General features: G+C 32.3%; 1 long non-coding RNA gene across 1 annotated transcript in view; it reads right to left on the reverse strand.

Annotated features, from left to right (window-relative positions):
* LOC139440683 (uncharacterized) overlaps window positions 1-12,603 on the reverse strand; it is a 332,850-nt gene that overhangs the window by 298,017 nt on the left and 22,230 nt on the right. Inside the window, exon 2 of the long non-coding RNA XR_011650848.1 lies at window positions 9,952-10,012. This is a non-coding gene — a long non-coding RNA (uncharacterized lncRNA). The remainder of the gene's footprint in view (window positions 1-9,951; window positions 10,013-12,603) is intronic.

Raw genomic sequence — 12,603 nt, forward strand, 5'->3', positions numbered from 1 at the left:
TACGTCCCTCTAAAAGATGTGTATTACAATAACTTATTATAGCATAAGATATCCTTAGAAACCTGAACCCTATAATAAAAATGCTGTAAATATTTATTTTGGATGTTTAAATGCATTCTCGTAATTTTCTTGGGATATAAAATTTTATTTGAAAATAGTATATTGAAAGATTTTTCAGCAAGTGTTTTGATAGCACCTCATATGATTAATCATGTTCACAATAATGAATGCAAATAAATGTAGGTTCACTAAACATCTTTTTGCCCTGATAAATATGTAACCTTTACTTTTGTGTTAAGGCCCATTGTCAGCAGTCTTACCAAGGCAGAAGGTGGTGAGGGACACTCCAAGGGTGTTGGAAAGACCAAGGGTAGAATGGGTGTTTCTGTACAGAAAACATTTAATTAAGATCATTTCTGATTTTGAATCTCCCTCGGTGCTGATGAAAAGGCAGCTGCAAAGAAGGAGACCCTCCTATTGGCAGTAAACAGGGTAGAACAAATACCCTGCAACTCCAAAACAAGGAAACAAGGGCCCTCCTGCTGGCAAGCAATGGGAGGAAGTTATCTCCCACAGACTTCAGAGATAAGTCCAAGAAAAGGATATAGGTATGAGAATCATTGGCACACTGAGAAGGAACAGGAAATGGAGCTAAGCCATTCATCATGGTTTAGTTCCAGTGTTGTGTAAAAATGCAGGCAGATTTCTAAGGACAAAATCATTGGGACTTTGTATTGCAGAAATCGTGAATGTTAAATTTCTAAAGGAGGTGGGACTCTTAATGCTTCTACTGTGTTAGCAGCAAAATCATGCCTCAATAGGCTGCTTTTGTGTGTCAGTGATGAATATCATGTCTTGTTATTATCTCACATTGATGAACAATGATTTGCCATTGAATCTCAAACATTAAATTATCACAATAAAGCACTTTATTAAAGGTATTCTTTAATGAAGAAAATAAAATAGACGCTATATGTTCCAAAAACATCAAACATCAAAGAAAAAGCTTGGCAGCCATATTTGTACTTTTGAACAACACTGTTTTCATGGAAATTATATTGGTGTTCTTAAAGAAAACCTGACATCCTTCATTTAAAATGGTTTTTTTTTTGCAAAGATATAGAAAATGAACTTGAAAAACCTGATACATTTTTAATTTCAACAATATTTGTTTCCTAAGGCTTTTATATATGTAATATCTGAATTTTTAAAGTCCATTTTCATAGCCTTATACAAAAACATAAAATTAAAAGTCATATTTGATTTATTATGTTTTCTGGCTTATTCTTATTAAAATTAAATAATAAATAAGTAAATAAATACCAATGTTCCAGTGCTGTAAAATTACATAAAATAAATCTTCCCATCAGCTAAGGTCTGCATATTGAAAGCAAAATTTCCCTATGTCCCTTCAGAAACTGTCCATAAGCAGGTTTTTCTTGCTTCTTTATATTGTTGGTTGAAACATTGGGATTTCAATGAAAATTAAATCTTGCTAACAAACAATATTATTTCCAGTGACATAACAGTGGCGCATTGGTAGCAATGGTTTGCTTTGTTTTCCTACTTAATAGAATACAATTTTCTAGTAAAAATCTAAAAATGCCTAAAGGTCAGAATAATATTTATTGCTAAAATTTTTTCTAAAGAAAAATATTGGAGATAAATGGATAGTAATAATTATAAGTTTACACTTTTAAAGCTAAGAATGTGTGTTTATCGTAATTGGCTCTTTATTTTACTATAAAATAAGGTAGCCATTATGCAAAAAGACTATAGAGAGTAAAGTAGCCTAATACAGAATGGGATTCATATCAGTGAAATACATGGAGAAACAATTATGCTTTATATATATAATAAACTCAATTCCACTTCTCACTAGTTTTGGGTATATAGTGACCCATCCTGGCACTCTGTTCTCAGCTTTTATATCTAAGAAGGAGCAACAAAAATATTCCACGTTCCTTACAATATGGGCTTATGTTGAGAAGGACAAGAAATACTGTCATCCAGTATTATAAATAAATTATTCCTAAAATTATCTTAGCCAGGAGAAGATGACTGAGGTGCTCACTCAAACTTGTTTATGAATGCTCCATCCAATTCTCCTCCTTCCCAAGCATATAGTTGGAATGTAGCTTCTCATTCTTTTTTGAGTTAGATGTGCCCATGTGACTTGTGTTGAGAAATAAAATGTGAACAGATGTAATGCTTTAAAAGTTAACCATCCACTAATGTCTCTTTCTCTGTTACGTCGGTCAAGATGATCCTTCATAAGCTTGGACCCTGAACAACATGCAGAGGCCTCCTTGTTCTGCAGTGCCAGTGAAAAGTGTACCTTTCTTGAGATAAACCAGTGGAATTCAGGATGGCTTCTTAATGCAGCAGAACCTACGCTATTATGACTCACAAAATATATAAATCCTAAAAGGTCAAAATTATGAAGCTTATGTCCAAAGAACTAAAAATATATATAAAATCCCCTCGCCTATACTTGGTTTTTACGATACCAATTGATGGCCTCTTCATCTCAAATATACTCCATTTTTAAGACCTACAATTCTAACCACCAATGTCAGCACTCTAGGTTTTTCTGTCATCCTCTAATTTTAATACTGGGAAAATTTAATTAAGTGGTAAATTAATTACATAAATATGTTACACAGTCTAAAATGGTAACACTACCAAGATTTAACTGTTAAATCATCAGGGGGACCATTTTGTAAAGTACACAATATTCTAACCACTTTGTCTTACCTCTGAAACTAGCATAGAAAAATATTGAATAGAAACTATAACTAAAAACTAAAAAATTTAAAATTAAGGAAAGAAAAACACAACTTGTCTTGGGGCAAAACAATAATAAAATTGTATACAATTGTATAAACTGATGTTTGAATGAATGAATTTAACAAAAAAAGGTATATATGTGGATGCCTGCATTAAAGACCATGTTCAAAAGACAGAGATTTTAGTCAATGACAACATATCATATATGTGAAAGTGTTTTGTACACTGTGACATATCACAGAAAATTAAAATTTCCAGGAAAATAGATCCTTTTATTAATAAAATACAAAAAAATTGTGCCTTAAATTCCACACTTTAAATGGATCAGTCTTTGTCAATTGTTGTCAGTACTTGTTCAAAATGTGCTGTAGCTTTTACATAGATGTGGTTTTATGATGTGCTTTACTCAAGATGTACGCCTAAAAGATGGGGCACATCTACACTTTGCATAAGACTGTCTGGAGAGCACTTCCTTTATTAGAGTTTCTCTGGTGTAATTTCTGCACCTCTAGGCTTTACAATGTGTGGAGGCTCTATTACTCATGAATGAATGAATGAATAAATGAATAGAAAAAAGAAATATATTTAATCAAACAATGATAACATTGTTTTTGTTTTTATTTTTGTTTTTTTGAGAACTTAACTATGTACAAAGTACTTGGATGAATGCTAGAACACAGTTTCTCAATGCTGGGAGATTTAATGAGTACAAGGACCTGAGTCCCAATGAAAACCAATTAAATCAGAACCTCTGCAAGTGGGACCTGACTCTTCCCCCTCTCCCACCAAGTAGGTAGATTAGTGGGTCGTATGTCTGTTTCTTTTTAAACCACACAGGATTAAGGTATCATTTAATTGGTTTTGACATAAGTGGATGCATAATGTCACCACAATCAAGTTTAATTGTCTACTCCTGAGTATTTAAAAGATTTTCTAAGGTGTTTCAAATGGGCAGCCAAAGTTGAGAAATAGAGCTAGAGAGAAAGAGATAAATAGGAATGATACCTCTCTTGTAGTATAGCATCCTTGTGGAAGACTAGCTATTAGATAATTGTAACTAAATACAAGGAAGACTAAACTAGGCCTACATATAAGAACAAGCATTATGTTTTGAGAAAGAAAGAAGAAGAATTAAGTGTAATCTGATGATGTATTTCTATTTTTTTAATCATTTGCACTTTATAACATTGCTATGTGAGAAAATCATATTTGATATCTAAAATAGAACTTTAAAATATTTCTTAAAAAATCAATATAAAATAGATTAATCCCCTTTGAATCATAAAAATAACGGTATTCCACAGCAGTATTTAATACTCAAAACACATTACAATGAAAATACATCAATGTTAATTTTTGCTGTTAATTATAATTACCTATCTACAAAAAAGTACTTACTAGAGGCTATTTCAGAATTCTATACATTTATAAATTCACTAATGCCTACATCAAGCAAAATGTTATTTTACTTTTAATATTTAGATAGTTAACTATGTATATAGTTTAATTTGAGGCAGTTTCCTTGTTATAATTAATTGGAAGTTATTACAAAAGACTTTGTCTTGCTTATCTATACATATTTTTCACTACAATTGTGGTCCATCTATCACTTACTAGTTCCATGAAATTCATAATTCACTCAACCTTTCTGGTACTCTATTTATATTATATTAGGCTAGAAGCTCTAAAAAACTGTCCAATATATAAAACTATAATTCTATGATTCTGTACACAGAAGGTCAGCTTTTACAGTTGAAATTTCATCATTTGGAAAACTAGGGCCATTTTCAGCTATTAGCGCTCATGTGTGGTTTCTCAACCTTAAAGAGTAGGGGCTCTTTTGTCGAAAAAAAAAAATTGCATACTTTCATTGTGGACCTGTTATTTTTTCTAAATGTAAATATAAAACAACTTATGAATTCCTAGATTTATAACTTTCACAAAACTATAAAATCAAGAGAAATGCTCAAAATATAAACAACTATACAAAACAAGATTCTTTTTCTCCCTTGAATAGGACTAGAAAGTTGAAGATTTTCTTTATTTCTCAAGATACAGGAAAACAATGTCTTGACAGTATCTAAATCCATTGAAAATAGTGTTTTCTTCATCAATGGATGATAAATCACTGCAATCACAGTACATTCAGTCTCGCTTCCTTAATTATTTAAATGATCAAACACTGTCAACTGCTGACTGTTACTGGCGATGTGTGTGGAATGCTCTGTGTGTGTGACACTATTAAGGGCTAACATACCTTGACACTTGGAAAGAAGTGACTAAGACCAAGCTGTTAACATTTAATATGTATAATTACAAGGACTTAACATTTGGTTCAAAACTTTTGCCTAAATAAAAATATGATAGGGAAAATCTAGCTTGGCTGCTGTTCCTATGATGAAGACAAGGAGAAACAACATTTATTTGAGCTAAGTTTTGGGAAGTAACTGCTCAATCCATTCAATCTGTTATCAATCTCTCTTAAATCTTTCAGGCATCCACATGACTCTTACTTCTTACAAGCTCAGACCTACTCTTTAATTTAAAAATCAAATGTCTAATTACATGCTCTAAAAAAGAATGAAAATTACATAATCATAGATATATATTTATGAATGTCAGAAAAATCATAACAATATAGTCTTGGAGGCAAATTATTTGATAGTATATATACACACACAATCATTTCTTAATTAAATCAGAACAATCTACTTTTATTATGTAATAGTTATAGTTCCTCATGTTTCTTAAAACCCTACTCAGGACACAAACCATTGTTTACTTCAACCCCCACGGATTTAGAAGCAGTCAATCTCAGCCTGTTAAGCAGCTGTAACTATTACTATGAATAAGCCTCTCATACTTTAAGCCTCAACCTAACATTCAGAAAACATAGTTTAGAGTAGATCAGTTCTAAGTCACATATATGAATCCTATTTCTATGGTATTCCCCTAATACAAAATGTCAAAGGCTCCTATAAATTACCAAACTAAACAGTATCTCCTTAGTTTGACCTACCCAGGATATCATAAACATCTGCTTATTTTAAACTGAAGTCTTCTAAAAATAATAATCAGCAACATCGGTTAAATACCCACCATGTGTCAGAAAATGGTCTAAATACAAAAAAAAAAAAAAAAAAAACCCAAACCACCATAACACACAGTAATCAAATGTGATTATATTCAGGAAAGTGTGGGGACAAGAATGGCAAATGAATGGAGAAGAGATAAACATAGTACTAAGGTGTGAAGAAAATCAAATGACACTCTGAGGAGTTTGGGCTTTTTCCTCTAAGCAATGAAGTCATCAAAATTTTGGAAGGGTTGATCATATACATATTTTAGGAAGTACTCTGGTGGCAATGTGCTTGATGGACAAGAGAGGAGAGAATATAGAAATGATTAGGAGCTTATAAAATATCAAGGAGCCAATTCTGTCATTCTAAAACTGAGGTGATAAGTACAGAGGTAAAGAGAAGTTTGAGATTAAATGTAAATATGTGATCAATAGGGTTTTCCTGAAGATTGGTTAAGGATAGGACAGAGTAGACTATAGCTAAAATATGAATTGAATAAAGATGATATGTTCAGAGCTTATTAGATTTCCAGCACAGATTACTATCAACCATCAACCAGGACAGGAAATGGTAGGAGGTGCAGGTTAGAGATAAAGACTGAGTTCATTAAAGTTCTGGGTATCTTCAGGTTATCAAATCAAAGATATACTAATGCAAACTGGAGAAACTAAATGTCATAGTGGGTCACACAAGTACTGGGAAGAGTGGACCTCTGTTTCAGAATGGTGCAATGACAATATACGTGGTTAAACATACTCTCCTTGGTCACTGTCGATAATATATTGCATCACTGGAGGGCATAATTTGTACAGTATGTTTTATCCTTTCAAAATAGAGATGTCCCCTCAGGGGAAACGCTACCCAAACAGGAAAAGGGCCCTGAAGATATACGTTCTTTTAGAAGTTATAATTATAGACATCTCTATTTTGTAGATTACTCAAAAAGGGTCCAGGAGGACAACCAACTCACCCAAACTACATCAGCCTTATTTCTTCAGACATAGAACTGTTTTAATTATCAGTAACTCAAACACTCTTGAGGGGCTGCTGTGAATTGTTCAACTTTCATTGTTTTTGATTTCTACTTTTATGTTATCCTAATTTAGGTTTGACTTGGCCTCAACAACCTCGATTTCTTCTGCCTCATTTAAAAAGTTGAAATTCGACACTCAGGATGTGATGATTTTTAAAAAAGCAAAATAACGTAATAGCCTCCATCTGTAAACTACAGTAAATTAGGCCTTGGGGTTTCAGCCCACCACTTGGTATTGACATACTGAGTAAATGTCATTCTATCTTAAAACAAATCATGTATCTGGAACCTGAATTTTTCCTAAAAAGGCATATGAGGAAACCAAACACAGATTTCTTCTTTTCTACTTAGTTTTGTAATGAACCCAAGGGCTTATTAAAGCTCAATTTTCACCTGTTGTGTTGTAGTTCTAAGATTTACAATTCACAAGTGACAAAAATAAACAAATAAAAAATAACACTCACAAGAGACCACATAAAAATGTACTGAGAAGAAAAACAGATGGAGTAAATGTCCTAGAGGAAGGAAAAGGGGAAGACAGTAGGAATAGCCTTGGGAAAGAATTAGAACACTAAACACCTCTTTAGGACAAGAGGGCATTTCTAAAGGTTAGATTCTTAAAAAGCGTGAATGCTGGATCTAAGTAGATTCTTAGTTCTTCTCTCCGGCCCTAGTGTAACAAACACTCACTGTAGATGATCTTCCCCATTCTCAGGAGGCTCACTTTCCTCAGCACTGTTACTCAGATAATTCACCAGCTTATATTTGGTGGCTCCCTCCCTGGAGTATAAATCCAAATGGATCACTTGAACTTTTTAAGAATTTGCATGAACTAGCCTCATCTCTGTCCAATAGACAGAATATACAAACATGAAACCTGAATAATATAATTACTTATGTTAAATTGATAGAACTATATTCTACTTAGTATATGACATGGATTACATATAGTTTTCATACTTTACCAAACATTTCAAAAGTTGGTTATACTCAAACCTTATCATAAACAACCCAAGACATACATTTAGACACTTTCATAGAAATAAATCTAAGATGTTTTATATATGGAATGAGAAATAGACAAAATATTTAGCAGAATTAATAAATTAATTTTAAAAAGACAAAAATAATTCCAGCAATTTTTTTGGCTTTCTGAAAGAACCAATAAAATTTGCAAACTGTTGAAATACAAAATAAATAAAAACACATACATTTAGAATTTTAGCCTATCAAACTTATTCAGCAATAATTTTGCAAACCATTGGACTATAATGTATTAGCATATGCTAATAATATAAAAGGCTAATAAAATAGGCAATATTTTAGTAAATGTCAAGTTAAATATTAAGTCAATAAGTAAAATTCCAACAAAATTTTAAAAAACTGGATGAACATTTTTTATTGTAAATACCACCTCCAAAATAAATTCTATGACCTTATTATTTTACTAGTGAGTTTTTTCAAAATTAGAAATCTCATTAATATAGTTATATATAATATATGATTGTACTATTATAGTATATGATTTTGTGACAGAACAAAAATATAATATAATATATATTATTTACATATAAACAATATATATTATACATAATAATATAGGTCACTGTAGAAAATATTATAAAAGTTTCAATATAACCTCCTTAATAATACTGAATAGATGGTAAGCAATAAAAACATATTGTAGCATCCTAACTTTGGAGCATTCCTCCAAATTACCAAGTAAATAAAAAAGTACATAGGGTATGGGATAAAATAATAAGCTTCCAGCTGTTCGAGGAGAATATAATATTAGCAAGTCAACTGCTCAGAGAAGTGATTGCGCAGGGACTGAACTCAGGCTGCGGTCATTTGTGCGCAAATAGGGTGAATGCAAATCTTACATTATCATCACGGTCGCTTTCTGAATTCCTACTGCAGACTGTGTTTTCATTTATTGAAAACACTTGACAGTTTATATGAAGGGTTAACTGGTTATGTTTAGGGAAAAATATGGTTATTTTGTTTTATTTGTATTTAAACTCATTTTATCTGTCCATTAGGAACATATTATCATGTGAAATGAGAAAAAATAACAAAAGCGATCTCAAAGCACTTGGCTTGGGTCAGGAGGCCAGATGAAGAATTGTGTGTGTCTTAGACATCTCCCTCAGACCAACGCTGTTGAAAGACTGAGAGCCTATCTGGCTGACACCTTGGTAGTCACAAACTTAAGCAGCAAGTTTCAAGGGCACAGTTCTCAGTTACTTCCAAGCGGTTCTATAAAATGAATAATGACTTCATATCTCCCATCTCAAAATGGGAAAAAATAGCCCTGACGGTTGTGGCTCACTGGGATGGGCATCATCCCATAAACCGAAATGTTGCCTGTTCAATTCCTGGCTAGGGCACGCGCCTCGATTGTACCCCAGGTTCCTGGTTGGGGGCATGTAAGAAGCAACCGATTGTTGTTTCTCTCCCTCTCTCCCTCCCTCCCTTCCCCTCTCTCTAAAAATAAATAAATAAATAAAATAGCTTTTAAAATAAAGAAATAAACTCAATGAAGATCATTCCAAAAGTATGTTTTGACCGGTTTATCAAGGTGTCAAAATATATTAGATACAGAGTTCAATATCATTTCAATGTGTTGATAATTGTGTCTCTATTGAAGTTCATAAATAATATTTTTTTTAATTTTACTTTAAGAAAATAAATAACAAAATTATCTGAAAAGATAATTTCAAATGTATACTTCTGTATACAGTCCTACCTAAATATGGTTTACAAAATATGTTTGCTAGTAGCAGAGAAATTAAATTCCCAACATTTTAATATATTTTGGATTTTAGAGGAGATTGATAAATAGTCCACAAATTTACATGACATATATTTACATTCTAGCATGATAATTTAAAAATAAAAGGAAATTCTAGTGGTTTTGCTTTTTATTAAAAGAACAGTTAAAATGTGAGTGGGTAATGGTAATTCATGTTTCTCATTTCAATATTCAGAAACTTGTATTAATTTCTGATGAACAGATTTGGTGATATAACAAGACGTTCCACTTACCATTTGGATAGAATTCTTGGAACTTCATTTGGATAATTATCCCAGTAAAATTCTTGAAGACCTGAAAAATTAGATTGATTAAGAAGGATTGAGGAAACATACTTTACACATGATTTTATAATATATTAATTTCATATTATCTTTAACTAATAACTGTTCCAGATTTCCACAAGGATGCATTCAAAGTTGTGATTTTCATTTAACATGAATAGTGTCTCAGCTCAGGAAGTAAGCACATCCTTTTATCTCTTCACACACCACCTTTAGTGCCAGGAGCTCCAGCCTTCCTGTCCTCAAACTCAATCCTGACCCGCAGCAACCACACTGCAGATTAAAAAAAAAATTCATTCTGAACTCTGATTCCATATTTCCCTTAAAAAAAGTCAGGAGTCAGGAGACTACACCACTCTGTTCTTATTGTTTAATGAACACTTTCTATGGGGGAAATTGTATGTATTATAACTATTCACTGTGATAATAGGAAATATGTATCCTGAAAACTTAAGTACAAACACTAGGTGAACTAATTTATAATATTAGTAGTTATATCACCTCTGAAAATGTACTTAAAGATAGTGATTACATAGTTATTCAGATGTAATACTCTAATAGCCAAGTACTTTTATAAAATCAGAAGAGTCCTCATCAATCTAAAGATTCCTTATTTTTAAAAGATGAGGGAAATGAGGCCCAGTGAAGGAGAAATGGCTTGGCCTAGATCTTAGCTTAGAGAGAGCACTATGACCAGATGCTAAGTCTCAAGACTTTAGCTTATCTGTTTCCATGGTATTATTTTAAAACACATGTGTTAAGGCTCTGATATACACCAGGCACGGAACTGGGCACTGGGTAATGAACAGGATAATGAACAAGACAGATAAAGTACCTGCTTTCACGCAGCTTTATTCTGGTGATCTTGGTTCATTAAATTATTGAATATAGTATATTTTCACCCATGTAAGTAACAAAATATGCAAATATAACCAAGACACCAAGATTTTGTTATCCAATTCTACCATGAACCAAGTCTGGTTTCCAATGAATATTCTTTCTTTAACCTTAAAAATACAGTTGGCCTGCAAAACACTTAGCTAAATGTCTGAGTATCTTTGATATGTAGATAGACATTTTGTGCATAGATAAATCTTTCAAAGATCAAAAGGAACACATTTTTCCATTGAATGCTTTAAAAGACATTTTTTTATTTACTTACTGACATGAATGTGTTAACTTTCAGACTTAGTGGGAAGCTTAATAACATGCTATACAGATGAAAAGTTCCACAAATACAAATGAGCAAATAGATGTCACATGGAAAAGCAAAATAAGGACCTTGAGATCCATTCTGCACATAATTTCTTAACTACTGTTTTATATTTGGCACTGAGCTCAGTGTTCTGCTTATAGTAGATATTTGCAAAATAGAATGATATAATTACATGTAAAATATTGAATTTCTAGATTTCTAAAGCAACTGTCCCACTCCTTCCTTTTCATGCCCCCAACCAATAAAAGTAACTACTTTCCCATTTAGTTGCATTACCTTAATAACTTTGGACATATTATTTTAGAATGCCTTTCACATGAGGTAATTAGGATTTCTTCTGCATTATAAAACAGCCATTAAAACATGGAACACAAATAGCTCAAAATAATGCACTAAACATGAGTCCAAGCTCTGCCTACTAATTACAGTTGGTCTATTATTAAGACAGTAGAGAGATATGCAAAATATTAAATAATTATAAAGTGATTATTGGTTAGTTCCCTTGAGAGAGACAGTGCAAAGTCTACCCCCTTAAGTTACTAAGACTGCTTCTGTCTTAGCAAATAAGTCTTCAGATTCCCCATAAACCCCCTTAATATAACATTCAATATGCTGAAATAGCAAATTATCTCATCCCCCCAAAAAAAACAACCAACTTGTAGAATGGAACTATCAGAGAGGGGAAGAGGAAAATTTTTCCTTCGTTTTAAGGAAGAAGTGACAAGTCCAGAGCCAGGCCCACGGTCACATACTTGATTATTAAATCACCACCAGAACTGAAGCTGGGTAATGCTCCTAAAGTACTGGTTTCACGGCTTTTACAATGTCGAAGCTAAGCAAAGACGAGTTTCTTTTATTCTCACCCACTTAGGACATAAGGAGTGTTTATGGCAGATATGATAAAAGTAAAATTCTAACATATATAATATTATAATAGTATATTATATATCATGTATCTGCATATTCACTGGAAATGTTGGAATTTGAAATCTGTGTCTTCCAATTTAATAAGCAACTCCATCATATAAGGATATTATCTTTTCAGAATCGTGATATTTAGATGTCACAGGCAATTGCACCATCAAAATTAGTAACCACTATCTTTGGCCAATTTCATTGGCTTTACTTCTTTGGAGTAAATTTTTTCCAGTAGATGAGATCTCTACAGATTTTTCTGTAGTGCCTTCACTTTTAGCATTAAAGTAAATGCATTATTAAAAAATAAACCCTCAGATCTTTGGCCAATGTTATGCTCCTGGCCCTAATCACTGCTATTATATAAATTTTGGTTGTGAGATTTGACTTTTTCAAAAGATCAAATATCAAGATTTTGTCTTTTTATTCTATTTTTACTTAAAAATATCACTCTGATTTATATCCTTGAA

This window comes from Desmodus rotundus, chromosome 2 (genome assembly GCF_022682495.2).
Source record: "Desmodus rotundus isolate HL8 chromosome 2, HLdesRot8A.1, whole genome shotgun sequence".
In the NCBI taxonomy this organism is placed as follows: domain Eukaryota; kingdom Metazoa; phylum Chordata; class Mammalia; order Chiroptera; family Phyllostomidae; genus Desmodus; species Desmodus rotundus.